We start from the raw sequence: 12,669 nt of genomic DNA on the forward strand, positions 1-12,669 counted from the left end.
TGGTGTGACGCACGCGCAACATTTCTCCCATTTTTGGCGACGACCTTTTCTCCGTATTGCCTTCACGAACGAATCGCACATTGTTGCCTTTCAAAGAAAAGTCAACGAAAATTCTATAATATGTCTGTATGTAAGTGTGTAAGCATATTTTGACTTCGCCAAACAAGGCGTCAGTCAATAACTCATTGAGGTCGCTTTACACACACATATTCCTACTTTAGAACAATTAAAGCATAAATAATAAGCAATTGGAAGTTGGCGAAAAATTTGATTTTTTTTTATTTCTTTTTTTCAAATGGTAATCAGTGGTTGGTCGTTTGTGCCTTTGGAATTCTTGATTTCATTAAAGCAATTATGTACTTATGCTTAAATTGTAGGAGTTTTGGGTGGCATAAATTATGGTCAAGTGGAGGCCAAGGAGGCAATATTTCTTCGGTCTTCTTTTAAAGTTTTCTATTTACAAACAGGTGCATGCATCAGCTTCTTTGCAGAATATGGTCGGAAGAAAGCATGCCTGACGATTGGAATCTCAGTGTGCTCTGCCCAATCCATAAAAAGGGAGATCCCACAATCTGCGCCAATTACCGTGGGATCAGCCTCCTAAATATCGCATACAAGGTTCTATCGAGCGTATTGTGTGAAAGACTAAAGCCCACCGTCAACAAACTGATTGGACCTTATCAGTGTGGCTTTAGACCTGGAAAATCGACAACTGACCAGATATTCACCATGCGCCAAATCTTGGAAAAGACCCGAGAAAAGAGGATCGACACACACCACCTTTTTGTCGATTTTAAAGCTGCTTTCGACAGCACGAAAAGGAGTTGCCTTTACGCCGCGATGTCTGAATTTGGTATCCCCGCAAAACTAATACGGCTGTGTAAATTGACGTTGAGCAACACCAAAAGCTCCGTCATGATTGGGAAGGACCTCTCCGAGCCGTTCGATACCAAACGAGGTTTCAGACAAGGTGACTCTCTATCGTGCGACTTCTTTAACCTGATGCTGGAAAAAATTATAAGAGCTGCAGAGCTAAACCGAGAAGGTACAATCTTCTACAAGAGTGTACAGCTCCTGGCGTACGCCGATGATATTGATATCATCGGAAGCAACAACCGCGCCGTTTGTTCTGCTTTTTCCCGCATGGATAAGGAGGCGAAGCGAATGGGTCTGGAGGTGAATGAGGACAAGACGAAATATCTCCTGTCATCAAACAAACAGTCGGCGCATTCGCGTCTTGGCTCCCACGTCACTGTTGACAGTCATAACTTCGAGGTCGTAGATAATTTCGTATACCTGGGAACCAGCATCAACAACACGAACAATGTCAGCCTCGAAATCCAGCGCAGAATAACTCTTGCCAACAGGTGCTACTTTGGACTGAGTAGGCAATTGAACAGTAAAGTCCTCTCTCGACGAACCAAAATCAAGCTCTACAAGTCGCTTATCATTCCCGTCCTGCTTTACGGTGCAGAAGCTTGGACGATGTCAACATCAGATGAGACGACACTAGGAGTTTTCGAGAGGAAAATTTTGCGCAAGATTTATGGTCCTCAGAACATTGGCAACGGCGAATACCGCAGACGATGGAACGATGAGCTGTACGAGTTATACGACGACATTGACATAGTTCAGCGAATAAAAAGACAGCGGCTACGCTGGCTAGGTCATGTTGTCCGAATGGACGAAAACACTCCAGCCCTGAAAGTGTTCGATGCAGTACCCGCCGGAGGAAGCCGAGGAAGGGGAAGGCCTCCACTCCGTTGGAGGGACCAGGTGGAGAGCGACCTGGTTATACTTGGGATCTCCAACTGGCGCCGAACTGCGAAGGAGAGACACAGGTGGCGCACTATCGTCGATTCGGCTATAACCGGCTAAACGGTTGCAACGCCAATCACATACATTTACAAACACACACACGCATATGGAGGCACGTAAAAATATTTTGTAAACTTTTCAATCAAATGGGCAGGCAAATTCATGACAAATTGCTGGAAATTTTAATTAATTCAATTCCGCACCAAAATTGTTGATGAATTTATAACCTTCTAGTTGACGTTTTTCAATTGGCGTTTGTTCTTCGGCGAGAAAACTAAATGTTTACCCAAGAAATTGCGCAGAATATTTTTCAATAGTTTTAAGAAAAATATAATAATTAACCTATTCTTTTAGTGATTATTTCTATAATACGAGGTGCGTTCAAAAAATAACGGGAATTTTCGTTTTTTTTTTAATATTTATATTAATAATAATATTCGTCTATGGTAATGTTGTCGCCTTCAAAATAGTTCCCATCCAATATTATGCACTTCTCAAACGATTTTGAGATAGCCTTTGACTCCTTCAGCATTTATAAGGATTAATAAAAAGTAATCCACCATGAAAGTGCAGCCATCCCAAATTTTGCACTGTTCTGTTATAAGAGGATATTACCTGAACCAATTCATTGCATTGTTCATAAAGTAAAGGCTACCTTTATAAGACTTAAGACACCTATACTTAAGAAAAATAGAGCTTATCAATGCATGTATACCATATTGCTAAAAATATAATTTCAATCCCTTCTAGGCTAGAGACACATACATATGTACATACAATCTGTTTGTGCGTTTGTAACATCTAATATCTCCCACTTTTAATTGATCACTTGCTCGTCCAAGTCATAAATTTGTTTTCCATTCAAATTGATTTTAATTAAATTGTGCCTCACTGCCATTCTGCTGAGCTCTAGGCGTTGCATGCCCCAAATGTGTGTGTGTGTGCGACGGTTGAAGTTCAGATCGTTTGCTGCGCATTGACTGCGTGCCGGGTACGTTTGGCTCGTAACTCGCCACTTTTGACTCCATTAATGAAATGTCGCTGAGATTCTCCTTAACCGCATTGCCTGCCATAACAAAGTAATGCCCGCCGACTGCCTATGCCAACTCGACTTCCATGTGTATTTTTTAATAAATTCCAACGCGTTGGAAAAAGAAGAAAATAGAGACAATGGAATTTTGTAGTTCAAGTACTCGTTTATTTATGGTCATTGCAAATTGATTTCGATTCTCTTGATTTTGTGGAGGATTTACATAGACTCCAAATGGTTAAAGTGGCACACAAATTTGGGTCTTCCGTGTTTGTTCCCCTTAATTCGTTCCAGTTTTTACCTACATACATACATGTTTATGTTCAATTTCCACTGTACATTTGTGCTTTATTTGTATGTATGTGTGTAAAGAGGAGTTAAAGTGAATTGTTGCTTCCGGTATTTATGTGAATATGCAGTTGCGCTTGCAATGTTGCAATTGGTGTTGAGCTTATATGGACTTACATATGTACAAATGTATGTAAATGTAAATACACTTTTTTATTACAGATATACTTAAATTATATGTATGTATGTTTGTAATTACATATATTCTTAAACACATACATACATACATATAATATGTAATGTTGTATGAACATCTACCTACAAAGCCTTTGACAATTTTTAAAGTCTCCCAATTCGACTCATTCAATTGTCTAATCTTAATGGTGCTCGTACTTGCAAAGTGCCGAAAATCCCCAATTACTAATTATGCGACAACAATAACGATATTCACACTTTCAAAACGGTCGTTCAATGTGTAGGCATAAATAATTGTAATAAGCACTTAAAGCCGCGGCGAATCATCGAAAAGTGGTTTTGCAAATTCGCGCAGAGCTTGTTAAACCGAAATTGAACGCAAACAAAATACTCAAAAACAAAAAAATGTTATCACTTGACACATTAAATTAATTAGTTCAGTATTGAGCGTTCAAAATTCGAAGTTTATGTATTATATATGTTTTTTTTTTCAAAGTTTTGCGATTAATTTGCAAAAGTTTAAGGTTGCTCTAGCAGCTAATGTCGAAAAGTCATAACCCTCCCGCATAACAAAAACAAAGATAAATATATAAGATATGTAAATATATATAGATATGTATCTTAAAAATTGCCCAGCAATGAAGGCGGAAGCAAATTTTATTTATAAGATTAGTTTCCAAGAGATCTGATCAGAAGTACCACCTAAAATTATTGCAAGCAAACTTACTGTCAAAAAGTCTTTTTTAGACAAAACCATGGGATTGTCATTAAATTCATTATAATAAGATTTTTATAGCATTTTATAGCATTAGAAAACTTAAGAAAAAATCATGATTTCTCCTCAGCCTCAAGTTTCACTGTTGTCCAATCACTTGTTCATATTTTTTGTTGTTGTGAAGTTGAATTTGATTAATAAATGCCAAGTAAATTTACCTACTGGGATATTTTTGAAATAAAGATGTGCATATGTATTGTATTTAAAGTAATTAATTTTTTTTCGCGCTCTCATGTTCAAGTTTAAAGTATGGGGCAATAAAACTATAGACCAGAAACAAATGGGTAATAAAATAAAGAAGCTAACAATGCAAACCGTTTTATTAAAGTTTGACGAAAACGTCGAAAAACCACAAATTAAATGTCAAAAAACAAAAAGGTAAAAAAAAATTGCGCATTTCGCAAGCCGAAGACTACACAGGCACTGCGAGTGGGTAAAGACCGTGGCTAAAGCGATAAAGCGCGAAGGTTGTGCATTTGGTTGTTGTTGTTGTTGTGTCAGGTCTTTTTGCATAGAAAATAAAACAATGAAGTGTAGTTAAATATTACAAAATATGCGCGCCCTTGTGGTTACACGCAGTTACTTTAAATAACATATTTACATAGTTGTACCACAAATTGAAGCGTTTCACAGTGGTAATTGGTTGAAAATCAGCGCCCTGAGCAAAAACAAAAAAAAATTATGTGTTATTAATGTAACTATTAGGCGCTTTATTGATTAATCTGTTCGAGCAACACATTAGCATAATATTAGCAAAGCGTTGGGGAACTTCTTAATTTGGTTCTTAGAAGGCTTACTTACTGCAAATATGTACATAAACAGGGCTTAAGATAAATAGACCTTTAGTGATTATCGAACTGGCATACTCACATTTAATGACTCATTATGCCGTTAAGTAGTTATTTTGTTCTTTAAAGCTTTTAAATGTGCTCTTAACATTTTAATATTCTTTATTTTGTTATTTATTTACTTCTCACTTTGACTACATAAATACTATTATACAGCCAGCGCAGAATAGTAACAACATAATAATAATAACAACAAGTACACAGGTAGTGCATTGCCTAAAAATCTGCTGACAAATTGACAGCTATAATTCACAGTAATACTCATACATATAGACCCTTATGTGTGTGTGTGTGTTTGATGGCAGCAAAGGTCTAAATGCAAAGTGCCGGAAAGTTAATATAAATTGTTTATGACGGCTTAGTTTATTGTTTTTTGTTGTTGTTTTGCTAAGCTCAATTTGTAATTATTTATTTTGAGTGATTTGTTTGTTTCAACTCTTGGCAATTTGTTTATTCGGGCTTTAACGCGGGCTTTGACTCGTAAGCGAGTGAGCCCAATTCTTTTTTGCTGGTAATAGATAATCTCGTTTGCCGTTTAAACTGACATTAATTGTGAGTGAGGGGAAATCGAAAGCCGCCAAATGTTCAGCTAATTTTGTAATGGGTGTAAACAAAGGGTCGTTAAAAGGTATTTTTTGGAATCTATTGAGTATGGTATACATATATATTTGTATGTATGTAAATATACTGCTTAAATAATTCTATGCGTTGGAAAACTTTTATAACTGTATAGAGTTCGCATAAATTATTTTTAAAGCTTTTTAGTTGTGGCTTAGAATAATAAAAAATGTTAATAATTGAATCTGGAGAGGTAGAAATTTACTCATTTATAAAGTGAGTTTTGTTTGAATGAGTGGTTGTTTCTGATTCCGATTAGTAGATATTTCACTTAAGCATTAAAAATTTATAAAATTAATATTTTCAAAGACTACTCGACAAATTATGAATACAAAACTCTCTTTCCCAGATACCACTTAATGACATAATTTTATTCTCAAATATAAGTTAAACCAATAAGAAATATAAAATAGTTAAAAATCCTTTAAAATATTAGGTCTACAACTTTGCAAGTTGTCGACGCAAATGTCGAGAATTCGGCTCAAAAAGTGACATTTTCAGTTGAGAATAAGTTTGGGATGCAAACAGATCTCTACAAATATTTTGTTGGATTAATGTTGACACAAATGTCCAAGACCGATATAAAAAAAAAATCGATTTAATCGACCAGTGCTTGACCCTAGAGACATCTAATAGCTATGTACAAAACTCTAAGAAAGGAATTCTCACATTCAGCACAAATTAGCTTTAACATACCTCTACAACTCATGCAAGTAGTCTTCATTAAATCGACTCATTATTTCGAAAGCAAACTCAACAAGCCAACTATTAAAGCAAATTTCCATGGAATTAAGTCTAACTTAGAAACTGGTTACAGAAATATTGCCACGAGCGAAACTAACAGCTGTAGAGATGCTCCTTAAAAGTGCCATAGAACCGGAAATGCCGCCAAATGACGAGCTGCTACAACAATTGACAAGCAAACCGTTAACAAGTTGAATTTAACAAGCTGCACAAATATTTACATGAACACAGACACACACATATACATACATATTCGGATGAATTCTGATCATATATTAAATAGGAAATAATTACCTCAAAATGTTTGTTTGTGTGTGTGTGAGTTGAAATAATGTTGTTTCATTTCAGTCTATTCAGTCTATTTTTCATTTTGCTCATCAATGATTTTATTTTAATTACAACGCAGTATGTGCAAACATCAATCAGCCGTGTGGCGCACAACGTGTTAACGACCAGCACTTACAACATCAACAACAAAAAGCAACTGTCGAGCCGTGAGCGTTTCTAGCAATTTAGCGATATGTGTTCAACTTAAATATGGAGCTGTTACGGCGCAAGGTGAGGTGAGGCGCGCTGAAGGGGTTTGTTTGTAAGTAACAAAGCAGAAATGCTTCCTATGCGCGCGGTTGAATGGAAGTCGCCACCAGCTGAGCCGCAGTTGCCGCTGCTACGGATCGGAGCAGGTTGCCAAAAATGGCAAGGCTTTCCACATGAACGCAAGTGAAACAACAACAAAAAAAATACAAAATTATAAAAATACAAGTGTAACAAAAATGGCTTAAGAACACACATACCCACATGCAAACAACAAAAACAACGTAAAGTATAGAACAAAAGTGGCAGCTGGAAACGTGTGCCTCAAAGTCAATAAATGACACGCAAAAGTATATATTAATGATTGATTTCGTACTATTGTGGCTGCGAAGGCAGTGACCGAGTGTGGTCCGAATAGTTGTTATTGATTTCATTTATTTTCGGTTTGTTCTCAGCGTTTACTGGCCATAGATGATTCCCTCGACTCGACTCATCTGTGTGGGAAATTCGAAATTCAGCTCAAGTTGAGTTGAGGTGTTGCCTTTGTCGTAAGCAACAATTATTTCCTAATTAAAAATATCGAAGCTATGTACATTTAAAGAAGCTCATACTAGGGTGGGGGATCTTGGTTTGTCTAATCAGTTGGTAGCTGTAATTGAATCTGATTTGTATAGAAGTATTATATATATAATAGTGAAATAGTGGAACTTATGTCAAAGAAAAATTAATATTTCTAAAAAAAGACTAATTAATTAACGATTTCTTCGAGACTATTTAAACCGCTATTTCCGTTGAAAATTCCAGTATCGTTTTCGGGTTTTTTAATACTAATGATTAGTATACATGCAAGGTTCCAAGACCGATGCTTTAGAAATGAACTCTTGGAAGCACTCCCCATATCTTAAGATTACTGGTAATATCGGGAATCTTTTCGAAATAAGAGAAACATAGGAAGAGGACATTATAACATGCAAAACTCAAAAAACAATATTCATCTTTACTTTCCTACAATTCGTCCAGTTGTATAGATATACTGACAACTAGGACAACTAGAAATTTCTGACAAATACTCGGAGGAACGTAGTGCGACATCTGCTTCTCAGTAAGTGGTCCCACATCCGCAAGCAATTTTAAACTTTAAAAGCTTCCATTAAAATTCATCAAATATGTGGAGGCGGTAGATACAGAGAAGGTGAAGTAGGATCTCTGTAAAACAAATGCAATATAAGTGTCATTATATGCAAGAGAACTGGGTCTGATTCCTAACCTATTTGCCAAAAAAATTAAACATTTTGACTGAATCTTTTTACAGTTTTTTTCTGAATATGTCTCCTTATCCTAAATAAGCAATATTTGAGAAGTTGCCAATGAGAAAGGTAACTACAAAGTGAATGCTCCCAAACTTGAGGCAGCAAACGTACCAAAATAGATGAAGGTCGATATTGAGAATATTTCATTAGGAGCGTAAAAAAATCTATAAATGCACACAACCACATTAATGGTAATGCACACAACCACATTAATGGTAATCTTTTCCGCTACCATAAAAATATGTAAGAACTCTTAAGAAAAAAGAAAAAATATATATAAAATACATACATACATACATACATACATGTGGAAGTGAATATACGAAATTGTGTACACAATGCATCAATATTAATTTAGTACGAATGGTAAGCGCGTTACACGCTCCCGAATGCGAAATCAAAATTTAAATTAACTGATTTATGGTGATTTGATGAGCACCCAGACTCAAGGCGTTAAACGTGAACGCCAAGTAAATATAAACACTTGTATGTGTATGTATGTATGTATGTATGCATGAGAATGTATATACATATGTGTGTGTGTTTGTGTTTGTATGTGGAAACTTGTAAACGTGTACTTGCATATCTACATACGTACAAGTAGACGTAAGTCAGTACGTAAGCGCTATTAATTTTATTATTATTTTATTGAGCTGCTGGTTTCATTTATTTGCGCGCTTCTACTCGTTGGTTCTTATTGTTGTAGGTTTCACCACACACCACAATTTTTTCCTGTTTGCAAAATTTGTCTGTTTGTCAGTTGGCACTACGTAGCGCAATGGCAAAGAAGCCGTGTCGGTGGCTGATTTTGTGTGGGTTTCGGCAGAAGTAACAACAACAACAATACGAGCAACAATAGTAACAAGCGTGCAATCAGCAATCACATTAACACCCACTGTGGTTCTGTTTACATACATACAGATGTACAGCATGTGTGCGTGTGTGTGTGTGAATTAATTTTTAATTTTTATTTTCAATACAAAATCTGTTTTTTTTTTCTTTTGGACTCAATTCATTGCCACTTTTGTCTTCTTCTGCGTGGCGCGGCTTGACTGCTTTGCGGTTCGTACAATTTAAACATTTCGACACGTCTGTAGGTAAGCGGGTGCGCAGCGCAGTAGACATTTATTTTATTCTTGAAATCACCCTACAATTCCTTCATGATGCAAATGCAAGAAAATACACTTGAAGAAAAAAAAATATCTTTTGTCCATTATCAATGTGTGCATGGCGTGCTCATAATCGTCTGTTTAATAATTTTTTTAAAGAATGTAACGGTTTACAAAATTTGCATTTAAATATTTTTCTTCAAGTGCATTCACGCTAACCGTTGTTATTGTTCTCTTGTGTTGGCTGCAATGCGTCGCTTCTTCGTGCTCGCGTTCGTGTGGCCCCTCGTGGTCGCCGCTGCAATTATTGTTCAGGAATATTGATACAAATTCACACACACACATTCATAGTGCACTTAACTTTGCCTCGCGTCTCTTTAAACCCAACTCATATAATAGCGTAATTTATTTGCCGCATTTATTGTTGTACAACAAATAAAGTTTTGAATGAATTGTTCAAGCGCTGATTTGCATACTAACTAATTGTCTCTGTTTACGAACTACTAAGTGCTATGCTATGCTAGATGGCACGATCGCGCATTTATTATGTACTCTTTGTATGTGCATATTTCAAAACACCAAACTCACAGTGTACAAATGAAATGTTGCAGACTTCCACAGAAAGAATAACAATAACAATAATATAGAATAAATATTATTCTCCTTTTTGCATACGATAATAACCGAGGTATTTTAAGTGCCAGTTTAAATTTAGACTCTATTTTGATTGATTAACCGCGAAAGGATCAATATTGAAATATAAATAAGAATGGTTTTGGAGGCAAGTGGGTGAATGATTTTATACGCAGGCGCATTCAGGTGGCGCTAATACCAAGTACATATATATGTGGATATATTTTTATGCAAATGTTTACTACAAATTCCGTGACTCAACTTCGAAAATAGTCAAGTAAGTTGATTGAGCTAATAAAATATGGATTATGAAATGGAATTCCTAAGAGAGCTTGTATTTGTGATAAAAATATTTTCCAAATAAAACCACTCTTTCTAACGCCTTCAGAGGCAACTCTCTTTTGTATCTCTTTCATGAAAAACTTACAACTACTAGGTATGTTCAAAAGTAACGGCCATTTTCGTTTTTTGAAAAAAGTATTTATTCAATCATCTACTTTATTGTTGTCGTCTTCAAATAAGTTCCCATTCGTTATTTTGCACTTATGACAGGGATTCTTAGAATCGTCGAAATACTTCTCAAATTCGATTTTTGGAATAGTCTTTCAACGATTTCTCGTATGCTCGTAAAACGACGGTCTTTTAAGATTCTCTATATTTTTGAAAATAGGAAAAGATTATATGGAGCTATCTTTGGAAAATATGGATGTTGGGCCATCAATCGCCAAGGATAAAAACACGCCTAACCTACAGACAAAGTAAGCAATGAAATTTTTGACAATTGGAATCTCCAATCCCACGAAAGATTGCCTTGTATAAACAGGGTTGGGTTATTTTAGATGGTGGCAACTCCACAGAAAATCACTATTATGGAAATTATTATTACATACCTCTGGATCTGATATATAATCGACAAACATGTTAAGGAAATAGCCGAGTCTAGGTGGAAACAATTCCTGATCTGCTTAACAAGCAGACAAACATGACCTGAGTAGAATAAGAGCTCCACATGCCGACTATTGAAATTTAAAAGGAATGACATAAGCACCCTAGTAGGGGTGTTAACAGGTCGCTGTCTGATTGGGAGGCACTCCAGCAGACTCGAGACACATTTTTATGTTTACTGCAGAAGCTGCCAAGAAGTGGAAGAAGAAAAGACTATAACTCACCCTCTACGCGGATGTAAGGCTCTGCATATGAAAACAATCCCAACTATCGGACGCGGTTTGATCCATGATGTGACAGAAGTTATTTAATTTCATCAAGCCCACAATATGATTCCAGGTGGTGTCACAATGGGTCTCCCAAAGGCCTCGGTGCGTCGATAGACAACCACTTAACCTCACCCAATCTCATATACCTTATGATAACTCAAATATGCATTTCAACTTCCTTTTTCATTGCGTTTTCAAGTTTCTAAAAATGTGGCAACTCTATCGAAAATATTTTTAAGCACTCAAAAAGTTTATTTTGTATTTAAAATTCAAATAATGTAATTAAATATATTTTTCTTAATTAATATAGGTGGCAACACTAAAAATAGTAAGACATAATCATGAAAGAAATTACAAAATCAATGCCGAATTCAAAATATTGCGAATCAAATAATATTGAGCTCAACTTCAATGAAAGTGCTGATGTTTGATGATCGCGTGTGCGCTGAGTTTCGTGGCTGACTGTATGATTTTTTTGTGTTTTATTGACATTTGATTGCAACATTGACGCGGAATCATTACTTTGAAGACTACCCATAGATAGGTGATAGAGAAACAAAGAAATTTAATATTAATTTTGCAACACTTTCAACAACACAACAACACCGTTAGATACACACACACACACACTGATGGATGATCTGCCTTTTTGCAGGCACTTTTTTCGCCAAAACATGTATTTCCTTTTTAAAATCGGCAAATTGACAAAAGCAGAAAGTTTCGCTGACAAACAAACACGACATATACAAGCAACAACAACAAAAAGCAACACTAGCTAACAAAAAACGCTAATAGCAACTCCACCATATTTGGCAAGTGACTTTGAGGGTTGTGTGTGTGTGTGTGTGAGTGTGCGTAAGTGGCAGAACCGAAAACAACAATTGCCGATTACCGATTGTTGTTGAACCGTTGTCTGTCCGTTGTTGAGTGTTTGCCAACAAAGTGTGTGCGTGTGTTTGTTGTTGTTGTCGCTGTCATATTATATGTATGTATATGGCTCGAATTAGACAGTTTTGGCAGCTTTTAACTGTTTCTGAGCCTACATACGATCGATTCGAGGCGATAAAGCGTGTCTGCGTCGCGGCCATTTGGTGAAGTGAAAGAAACGGCAGCCGCCGTTGCCACTTTGCCATTTGAAAACCATTTTCAAATTTCAAATTCGAAATTCAAATGAATGTGCCAAAAAATCTGAATTTAACCGCTGAAATTAGGCGTTTGCGTGGATTAAGCGCACGGGTGTGCAACAACAACAACAACAACACCTGACATTAATTACGCGAAGGTGAGCCTAAAGAGGAAATAGAGAGACCAAAAAAGTTCTTATTCATTTCTAGCATTTCTGACAACAGCCGATTGTTGTTGTTGTTGCTTATAGCAGCGTATCCTTCAGCAGGTACCCCCTATACACATTGACACATAAGCTTACATGAGTGTGTGTGTGTTTGTGGTGTTTGTATGAATTTATGCGAATTTTTTGCGCTTTGCCGAGCTATGTTTGCCAAGCTTACCGCTTGTTGTTGACTTGGAAAAGCACTGCAAGTTGATTTATGCCG

At 36.3% G+C, this 12,669-nt stretch overlaps 1 protein-coding gene across 1 annotated transcript in view; it reads right to left on the bottom strand.

Moving 5' to 3' along the window:
- Nucleotides 1–12,669, bottom strand: part of LOC105211973 (formin-J) — a 60,807-nt gene that overhangs the window by 44,039 nt on the left and 4,099 nt on the right. The window lies entirely within an intron of this gene.

The sequence above is a fragment of the Zeugodacus cucurbitae genome, chromosome 4 (genome assembly GCF_028554725.1).
Source record: "Zeugodacus cucurbitae isolate PBARC_wt_2022May chromosome 4, idZeuCucr1.2, whole genome shotgun sequence".
Lineage (NCBI taxonomy): Eukaryota > Metazoa > Arthropoda > Insecta > Diptera > Tephritidae > Zeugodacus > Zeugodacus cucurbitae.